Below are 9,738 nucleotides of genomic sequence, written 5' to 3'. Positions count from 1 at the left end.
AAAAAAAAAAAAAAAAAAAAAAGGACTGGCAACAACTCAGCCATTGAGATAACTTAATATTTTATAGTTAATGACGGGCTGGGAATGTAGCTCATCAGTGGCAGTGTACTCGCTTAGCATGTGCAAAGCCCTGATTCAATCCCTAGCACTGTGAAAAATATAAAATAAAAGCTAAATAAGATTAGTTGCTTTTAAGTAACGTACCCCAAACTCACTAATAATTTTATCTAATGAGGTTCATTGTTTTAGCACCTATAACTTCCCTTTTTTAATGTTTCATTTTTATCATATTAAAAGAAATTAATAACTACCATGTAGAAATATGTAGATTCTTGAAAACTGATATTTCAAGAGCTGAAGCTAACTTTTCTAGTACCAAATGTATACTAATTTCTTTGACATGGTTCAGAAAATAAACTAATGCTCTGTCCTACAAAGCACATGCCATCAATACATTCCTAGAAGACGTAACTGAGGGTACTCTGTATCTGGCAACATTTAAAAGTTATCTTTTCAATATCAAGTACTAAATGTACTGTTCCTTAGCAAAGAACCAAGTGAGATAGCAGTATTAATGTGTACATGCCTTTCTTCAAAGAAGAGTGAATTGGTTCATGACAAATTACTTTTTGATAGTCCCATTAAGCAAAACAGCTATAATTATTCAAGAACTATTCACAAACATATATAATTCACAGTCAGTGGCTCTCAAGGACAGTTATTAAAAGTTTTATTCTTCTACAGTTCTTTAAGGAAATGAGCATAAAGAAAAAAACTTTTATTTAAATAATTTAATAATTTAAAATGCTTAATGCTTCACATTTATCTTTCAAAGTAACTCAGAAATGAAAACAATATTTTTCTGGTTCTTTTCATTTCCTTTCTGAAGTTAAGACATTTTAAGACCAAATAACAATTCAGCATCTATGAACACTAAAATCCCTTGAAGTATCAAGAAATCAAGCATTCCCTGAAGAAAGAAAGAATATCATTCTGTCACAGGATGTCTACTCCATTCCCAACTTTACCTCACTGAGCTCCTTTTACTTATGTTACAACAAAGAGCAAAGAACACAATCCAAACAGTCCACTAAAACCAGGTTTGAATCTAGACTTTACCAGCTCCTATCAGTGATCTTGGTCAATTTGGCTACCCTTTCCAAATCCCTTTATTCCTACATCTGTGAAATGGAACAAGTGTGGAAATTGGTGTTGTCTGCTCAGAACAGCACCTCATCTCCTGGAAAAGGAGATGAGGTGCTGTTCTTAAACTATACACTTTATGTGTAGGCTCCAGTCAAAACTCCCCTAGTAAAAGGAAGAATGTGATACAGACAGAGTCCTTCATCAGCATTCACTAAAATGGAACTGAAAAGGAAGAACAATTTCCATGGTTCTCTAAACTGAGCAGCCCCTAGTTGCCCACCCAACACTCTTGTGTTAAAAAAAGAAGTCACTAATCGAACACCTATCAACTACACACCTACAAAGCATCTATCACTGGAGGCCCACTTCTACTGACAGAATTTATATTCTAGGTACAGATTCCCTAGAATGAAATCAATGTTTTAAAAGAGAAAAGGAGGAAAGAGAATCCTGACATTACTCAAGACCCAGACTCTAGTCTTCCAAGAAATTAGCTCTACTCATAGGCTTCTGGCAATTTGGTTACATAAATCTACGTACTCTCCTCTACCACACTTTTTTTTTTTTCTTTTTACTTTTGGTCACAACTCAAAGAGTCCTCACTCTGAGGAATACAGCTACCTATCTTGCAGTGCTACCATGATGAATGAGTGATATAATGACTGTAAAGCATTTAGAATAATACCTGGCCACACAATAATTTTCAAGAAACATTAGCTATTATCATTTACAATTTCCTCAAGATTTCCAAATTCTTCTAAAGTTAAAGACTCAAAACAAGATCAAGTATTTCTGTAAAAGTCTAACCAAAAGTGCTAAGTATATCCTACAGATTCTTCTGTCACATCAGCAATTTCTTCATGAGCTGAATGATGGTTTGTCTAAGACTAGTGTAGTCCCCAGCAAAGTCATCAAAGACACTTAATAAAAACCTTTAATTGTGATATTGAGAAGTGTTTTATACTGCTAACTCATTCTAAATCCACATTTTGGTCTTTTTTCACATCAACACTGGTCTACACCTTATCACTGAAGTCAACCATATCGTCTTCCTTAGCTCTTCTTTAGTCACTTTTGAGCAGCTATGTCTTTCTTCTTGTTAGCAAATTTTTCTAGCCCAAATAGACCTGAAGTTACCCTATTCCGATTTTTTTTTAAAGAACAGATCACTAGAGCAGCTTCTGTGAATTTTTCAGAAATTAACTGAGCTATGGCTGCACCTATGGTAGAAAGAATGACAGTGTCGAAAGATGCTAGTCCTAGTTCCTTGGACCTGTGAATATGTTACTTTACATGGCAAAAGGGATTTTGCAAGTGTGATTAAATTAGGACTCTGAGATGAAGAGATTATTGTGAAATATTCATGTGGGGGACCAAACATAATCATATAGTACTTAAGAGTAGAAGACGGAGACTGAAGAGTGTCACAGAGCCTGAGAAAGTAATGTATCAAGAGAAGCAAGGTCAGCTTCTGCTATATGGCAGGCTTTGAGGGTGCCAAGAACCAAAGAACATAGGCAACCTCTAGAAACTGCAAAAAACAAAAAAAAAAAAAAAAAAAAAAAAAATGAACTCTANAAATAACAATTCAGCATCTATGAACACTAAAATCCCTTGAAGTATCAAGAAATCAAGCATTCCCTGAAGAAAGAAAATGAACTCTAGAGCCTCCCAAAAGGACCAAAGCCCTGCTCCAACACCTTGACTTTTGTGAGACAGGTATCAGCCAGACATGAACTACAAAACCATAATATAATAAATCTGTGTTGTTTTAAGCCACTAAATTTGTGCAATTTGTTATGGCAACAATAGGAAATGAATATGCAAACTTCAATTAATTTGTTTTTGACCACTACTCCAACATTCTGAAATACTAACCCCTCCTTTTTCAGTTGGTGTTGCACTCATACGTATTGAGCAAGCTCTTCATTCCAACATACAGACCAATGATGAAATGCTTAATAAATGATGCTTAATATAACACATTTGATGCAGATGCTACTTCAGATATCACTTAAGAACTGTTTCAGTACAAAGGTTGATATTGAACTACTCATATCTTCCTGTTGAGATGGAATTCTACGAGTTCTTCACCCAATCACCAGACGATCCAATGTTTTTAAAGTTAAGGGAATGCCATACTACACAAGACCTGCAGACAACACAGTAGCTTACATAACTATTTTTTAGTCTCTCCTAGAATGAAAACAGATTAATCTAATAGGAAATGTATGCCATGGAATCATTATTACCAAGGACGCAGTTAAACTAATAATAGTCCAGACTTAAGATTATCTGACATCCTAATAATTCCCAAGGTTATTTCCTCTGAATTAATAGGGTAATTCCCAACTAATTAATAATAAAGGACCATTAAAAAGACATGTCCCATATAAACAGTAATGACCCCATTATAACACTAGCTGACTGAGTAAGAATTCTAGAATGTGACCTATAATGGACTAGGTCAATATGGAACTCTGGCCAGTTTTTTACACTGACAAACATTCCCAACTGTTCTCAAGTTCCAGGATCCTGTTTAACATTCTGACATTCTTTTCCTTCTAAACATGTCCTTATAAGATAATTTTCATATCACAGGGAAATCAGATTTTTAAAAATTTACTACATTGTGACAGAAAGATATCATGAAAATATAATATGGAAACAATGTAACATGTTAGTTTCATTTTTTTAAAGATCCCCGGTGCCTACAGGATAAAATTCCAAATTCTGAGATTATGATTCCAGACATCTGACCTCTCTTCTTCCTCCTTCCTTCACAACTAGTTACATGCAGTCGGAATCCTTCATGAACTGCTCCCACTTTCCTTCCATGTCATCTTAAGCCGATTCACCTGCTCTTTCCTTTTCCTCTACATTTGTCTAAGTTCCTTCATTCCTTGTGGGCACTGTTCAGATGGGACTTGCCAATCACTTCTTCCTTTCCTGACCATAGCCCAATCCAGAAGGCATGTCTTTTTGTTGTTGTTGTTGTTTAGGGCTGTTGGTACTAGGGACTAAACCCAGGAATGCTTTATCCCTGAGATGAATCCCCAGCCTTTTTATTTTTATTTTGAGACAGGGTCTCACCAATTTGTGAGGCTAGCCTTGAAACTGTGATCCTCCTGCCTCAGTATTTCTAGTTGGGATTAATGGTGTGCACCACCACACCTGGCTAAGCATGTCTTCTTCAAAACTGGCTTGATGCTTTCTTCATGAAAACATGATATGGAAACAATGTAATATGTTAGCTTCCTTTCTGGCCTTCCTAATCCAAGTATTTCTCTTCTAATTCTTTGGTTTGCTTGTGGTTGGTTTGTGAAGAAAAGAATACAATACAGAGTTAACTTCTATTAGGTTTCTACTTTCTCAATTTGATTTGTTAGTTGATTTACCATATGACTATATCTTTTCTCCCCAACTATGCAATAAAAATGGGGATGTAGTTCCACATCACTGAGTTCACTAACTTGTATTCTATGTAGAATTTTTAAAATTGCTTACTAACACAGACTTGGGAGACAGGAATAACACCTGTGTTACAAATTAAACATGAGTTTTATTACCTGTAATTGTTAAGCTTCAGAGGACATTATTTGACTCATAGTATATAGGAATCTGTGTCATAATAAGCCAAATTACAACTGAGTTCTACTTTTCTGTAATCAAGCTTGTCAACCACTACAGGTCATATTTACCAGCTAAAAATCTATTTCCTTGGGGCTGGGGTTGTGGCTCTGCAGTACAGCACTCGCCTCCCATGTACGAGACTCTGAGTTCAATCCTCAGCACCAAGAAAAATAAATAAGTGAAATAAAGGTATTGTGTCCAACTACAACTAAAAGATAAAAAATATTAAAATAAAAATAAAATTCTATTTCTTAAATAAATAAATCTATGGTGTTGTTTGACCAGACTCCCTGTTAATATGTACTCAACACATTCTTCTCTTCTATCCTGGTTATCACATTACATAATTTCTTTATTGTCCAAACCACCACTACCACCACCACCACCCTACTAGCATATAGGAAGTGAAGACCAGATCTGCCATGTTCACCACCATATTCCCAGTGCCTAATTACATGGGAACTCATCAACTGATCTATTCATCCAACCTCCTCTCCCTATGAAAACAGCCCCGCAACACTGGCTTCCAGAGCCTCAAACAGAAGTTCTGATTATTTGGTATTTGTTATAAGATATATTAATCACTCTACTCCAACAAACCTCCACCTGCACAAGTTCCATTGTTTTGCATCTAGAAGAGCTTGTTTGTTTTTAGATCCCTAAGAATCATTTTGTGTGTGTGGAGGGGGATAATCAGGATTGAACCAAAGGGTACTTAAACACTGAACCATATCCTCATTCTGTTTTTGTTTGTTTGTTTGTTTTTAATTTTGAGAAAAAGTCTCATTAAGTTGCCGAGGTTGGCTTTGAACTTACACAATCCTCCTGCCTCAGGCTCCCAAGCCGCAGGGATTATAGGCATGTGCCACTACCCAGCTAAGAATAATTTTTTTTTAATGATCACTTAGCACATGTATAGTATGCCACAAACTCAATAATCTTAAATATTTCATGTTCTTTCACATTAATTTAGCTCATACATGAAAGCAGTAGAAATGTATCACACATCTGTTCAATTTATGGGAATTCAACTATTATCTTCAGTAAGGAGAGAGAGAAATAGAAAACAAGAAAAAAATGATTCACAAAGAGTCAGGTACTTCCACTTAGTAACTGTATGCTTCATAGTAAGTATAAAAAAGGAGGTGGACATCTGCAGTCCTTTTGGTCAGTCTGTTTCTGCATGCCTCATACACAAGCAATCTACTTTATCTGTTTTTAAAATAATAAAAGCAGGGGCTGGGGTTGTGGCTCAACGACAGAGCGCTGACCTAGCACATGCGAGGTGCTGGGTTCAATCCTCAGCACCACATAAAAATAAATAAATAAACTACAACTAAAAATATATAAAAAACATAATAAAAACAGCATGCTACTCCAATGTGGAGCAAACACTGGCTATGTCAGACTTCCTGAGAAGTCATATTTTAGTCTCTGATATGACTACTTTTCAGGGCACTTTGAGGGCACTGAATTTTCCAAGATATTTTTCAGGAGTACTTTGTGCATATCAATTTTCATCTTACCCAGGAACTTCAAAAACAGACTGTGTTAGATGCAATGGCACTATAGATTGGGATAAGTTGTTTCCTTGGTCCTAAAGTTTCTTCCCATTAGGTAACAATAGCCCAAAGTACATACAGCTGTCACTAAGAAAAAGTCTATGAAAAACTGTTTCTTTTCCTCCTCTCTTGGAAAATTGTTTAAAAGAAAAGAGTGGGGGCTGGGGATACAGCTCAGTGGTAAAGTGCTTGCCTACGTGCCCAAGGCCCTGGGTTCAATCCCCAGCATCACCAAAAAATAAAATTAAATTAAAATTTAAAAAAAAAGAAAGAAAAGAGTAGTCATTTAAAACTTAGAAAGTATATAAAGAATAATACATGTTAAAAAGAAAAGTGGAAGGAAGGAATGGTACCTGAGATCTTCTCATACACAGTGCTAAATTAAGCTAGTACTACCAAATGGCAGACATAAACAACCCACAGTAGCACCCATTCTAGAAAAAAAAAGATCTGATTCCCTATCACAATGTACAGAATAAAAAGACTATAAATATTTACATTAAGTCCAAGTACTAACATTATGTATCAATTTCATATCAACATGTGTATGAGGTGATGAGTGAAATTAATACAAGAGAAAAAATGACTTTTTTTCCAGCTTCTAATAAGTCCCTATTATAAGAATCTTCCTTCAAAGATCCATCCCAATCCCAAAGGTCTCCTCCTACAAATCATAAAAGGCTTGTGTAAGCTTACTTATATTCCCTTTTCTTCTACACAAAACTAGTGTTTGTGAATTATCTGTTAAATGTTCAAAAGACAGGATTCCATACAAGTTACAGGCTGAGTAGATTGGTGGCCTTCTTTATTAATCCTCAATTAGTTAAATTATCATCTCAATTTCTCTTGGGTAGATGTCAGGAAGAATGTAGTCACAAAATTTATTCTTCTTTTGTGGGCAGAGGGGAGGTAAAGGCAAGAAGAAACTTCTTGCTGAAATGCAGAGGGAAAAACAAAGGTTAAAATATCCTAGCACCTTTACCACCATTCCTTTGGGAAGGTGCTCCTGCTCTACTCCAACCATGTGATTTTGATGGTGCTGCCAATGAAATATCCTATCAGCGTTAGCCAGAAGAGCAGGCATATGATATTTTCAAGTCCACTCAGGCCAATCAGGGTCCTTCCTTGGAATCTGTAAACACTGAAGGCAGTTTTCTCTCTAGGGCACACAGCTTGGATGATGTGACACTGGAGGTGTCTGGAGTCCATCTTTCATGCGCTTACGTAATTGAATAGAATGAAACTTGCAATTAGAGAAGCAGAGACGGGGACTGAGGAGTTAGATATCCTCTTTTGGAGAGGAAGAGACACAGAAGAACATCATTTAGTGATTTAGTGAAATCCTAGCCCTACCCTGGTTTCTGAGCCAATAAATCTTTTTGTTTAAGCTCCTTTGAATTGAGTTTCTGTCACTAGTAACAGGAAAAGCCTTAACTTGAAAAGTGTGATTGCTACCAGAGTAAAATCTAACAAATTCATAATAGTGAAAAATCCCAGGCAAATCTATAGTTTTTGACTAAAACACAGAATGCACTTTTATCATGTCTATATAGAGTGATGACAATTCAAACATTAATTCAGGTCTCAGTTCAGAATGGAGCAGTTTGATCTTAAAAATATGTACAGATAACACCTGAAACTGTAGATCAAAAAAAAAGATGCCATCTAAACTTTTTGAAACCTAAAAATAGATCAAAAGTTTTATTAAGTTCAAAAGGCTTTACTTTCACACATAAAATTCACATTTGGTGTCATATGGTTGAAATGTCTATGGAACAGTGGGATACAGCTAAGAATCACAAGATACCCCAATATTCTGGAAGACACAAAAAATTAATCTGCTGCTGATGGTCCAGATACAAAGAAAACAGAAACAAACGTCAACATACTATTGTTCAGTAGATCTTCAAAGAATTATCTCATATATAACTATGTATCTTTGATCATATGAAACCCAATAGTGTAAATGAAAATTTTCCCATTTACCTTTACTGTACATTCTATGGGACAGGCCAGTTATTGCCAGAAGATTCAGTACCTACTCTGCTTAAATCTAACATAAGCAAACCCATGTCTTATAAGCACACATACACACACACACACACACACACACACACACATCCCTCAGATGTAGTTATCTCACAAACACAGACATCTAGAATACAGTAACACCACAGCTAACATCTATGCTTACTCTCCTTGTTGGTTTGGTTGGGGAGGGAGTATGGTAGAATGGGCAATGTAGAAGACACAAGCTTTTCTGTGCATTCTAAAACTACTCTAGGGAGTGGAAGGGACCAAAGGGGCCTGCTAATTTAGAGAAGTCTTCCCATAATCCAAAGCCATGTCTACCCCATCCCATCCTACCCTCCTCATTTGGTACACCCAAACATTTTGGGGTTTCCTTCTTGTAAGTTAAAAGTACCAGAGATAGAACTTCCTGGAGGACTAGAAAAGGCATAGCGGTGGCTTCTACTTTAGGGATCCACCTTTCAACCCGCTGTGCTCACTCTGTGACACACCTTGCTGGTACAGACAGAGTTGGAACCAGCCTCACAAGAGCGCACCGCAATCCTGTAAGGCAGGAACCTCCACTGCGGTAGGCGGGCTGCACACCGCCGGAGGAAGAGGGTGGAAGGGTCACCCACCACGTAAAGTCTCACAGTCGGGGGAGTGGTTGCGCCTGCCCCATAGCCTCCATTCTTTTGGACCAACCAGTGGAAACTTGCCTGCCCCGGTTCCAGGCCAAACACAAGACACGCCCCTCCGCCCCAGAGTCAACCTGCCTGGCCGGTGGCCCCAGTCCAGTTAGCCCATCAGGGGCTGCCCTGTCAGCTCCTGAGGCCTCGCCACTGCCGCGATGAGGGGAAGACCCGGGCTCAGCGACCTGGCACGTGCGCTGTCCTCCCACCCGCGATACAACAGGTCTCTGGGTCCCCTCCTGATGGCCGGCTCTCAAGAGATTAGTTACCTGAGCTTGAAGCCATTCCGGCCCAGGACTCCAGACTCACGTGACCCCGCCCCCTGCTCTAGCCTCAAGCATGCGCAGTACTCTACCATCGGTGGCCACGCTTCCGCTTACCTCCTCTCGGCGCGCTTTCTCCTGGGCGGTCCGAGAGCCTAAACCACGCCCCTATTTAAAGGGCTAGAGATACACTGTCTGGGGCTAAGGACTCAATGAATGATAACGTCAGAGGAGCGCAGATCATCGACCTTGAGACTAGCCCCTGCACCAGCAGAAATGACTCACTTGAAGGCACAATTATTAGCAGTTTTTAGCAATAAAATATTTTTTAATTGAGGCACGTACGTTGTTTTTTCAGACAATACTATTGCACACTTGCTAGACTCCAGAATAGTGTAGATTATATACGCCCTGGGAAACTAAGTACCACTC

The 9,738-nt window shown here is 38.0% G+C and overlaps 1 protein-coding gene across 2 annotated transcripts in view; it reads right to left on the bottom strand.

The window, feature by feature from the left end:
- The window catches only part of Vps8 (VPS8 subunit of CORVET complex), a 254,264-nt gene extending 244,849 nt beyond the window's left edge, over positions 1 to 9,415 (bottom strand). For both annotated transcript variants that reach the window (XM_048804017.1, XM_015499948.2), the window contains exon 1: positions 9,313 to 9,415. The gene's annotated coding sequence lies outside the window, so the exon portion shown is untranslated. The remainder of the gene's footprint in view (positions 1 to 9,312) is intronic.
- Positions 9,416 to 9,738: the final 323 nt, after the last annotated feature.

This window comes from Marmota marmota, unplaced genomic scaffold (assembly GCF_001458135.2).
Source record: "Marmota marmota marmota unplaced genomic scaffold, marMar, whole genome shotgun sequence".
Classification (NCBI taxonomy): domain Eukaryota; kingdom Metazoa; phylum Chordata; class Mammalia; order Rodentia; family Sciuridae; genus Marmota; species Marmota marmota.
The sequence above is the reverse complement of the archived record's forward strand: the minus strand, read 5'-3'. Positions and strand labels throughout refer to the sequence as shown.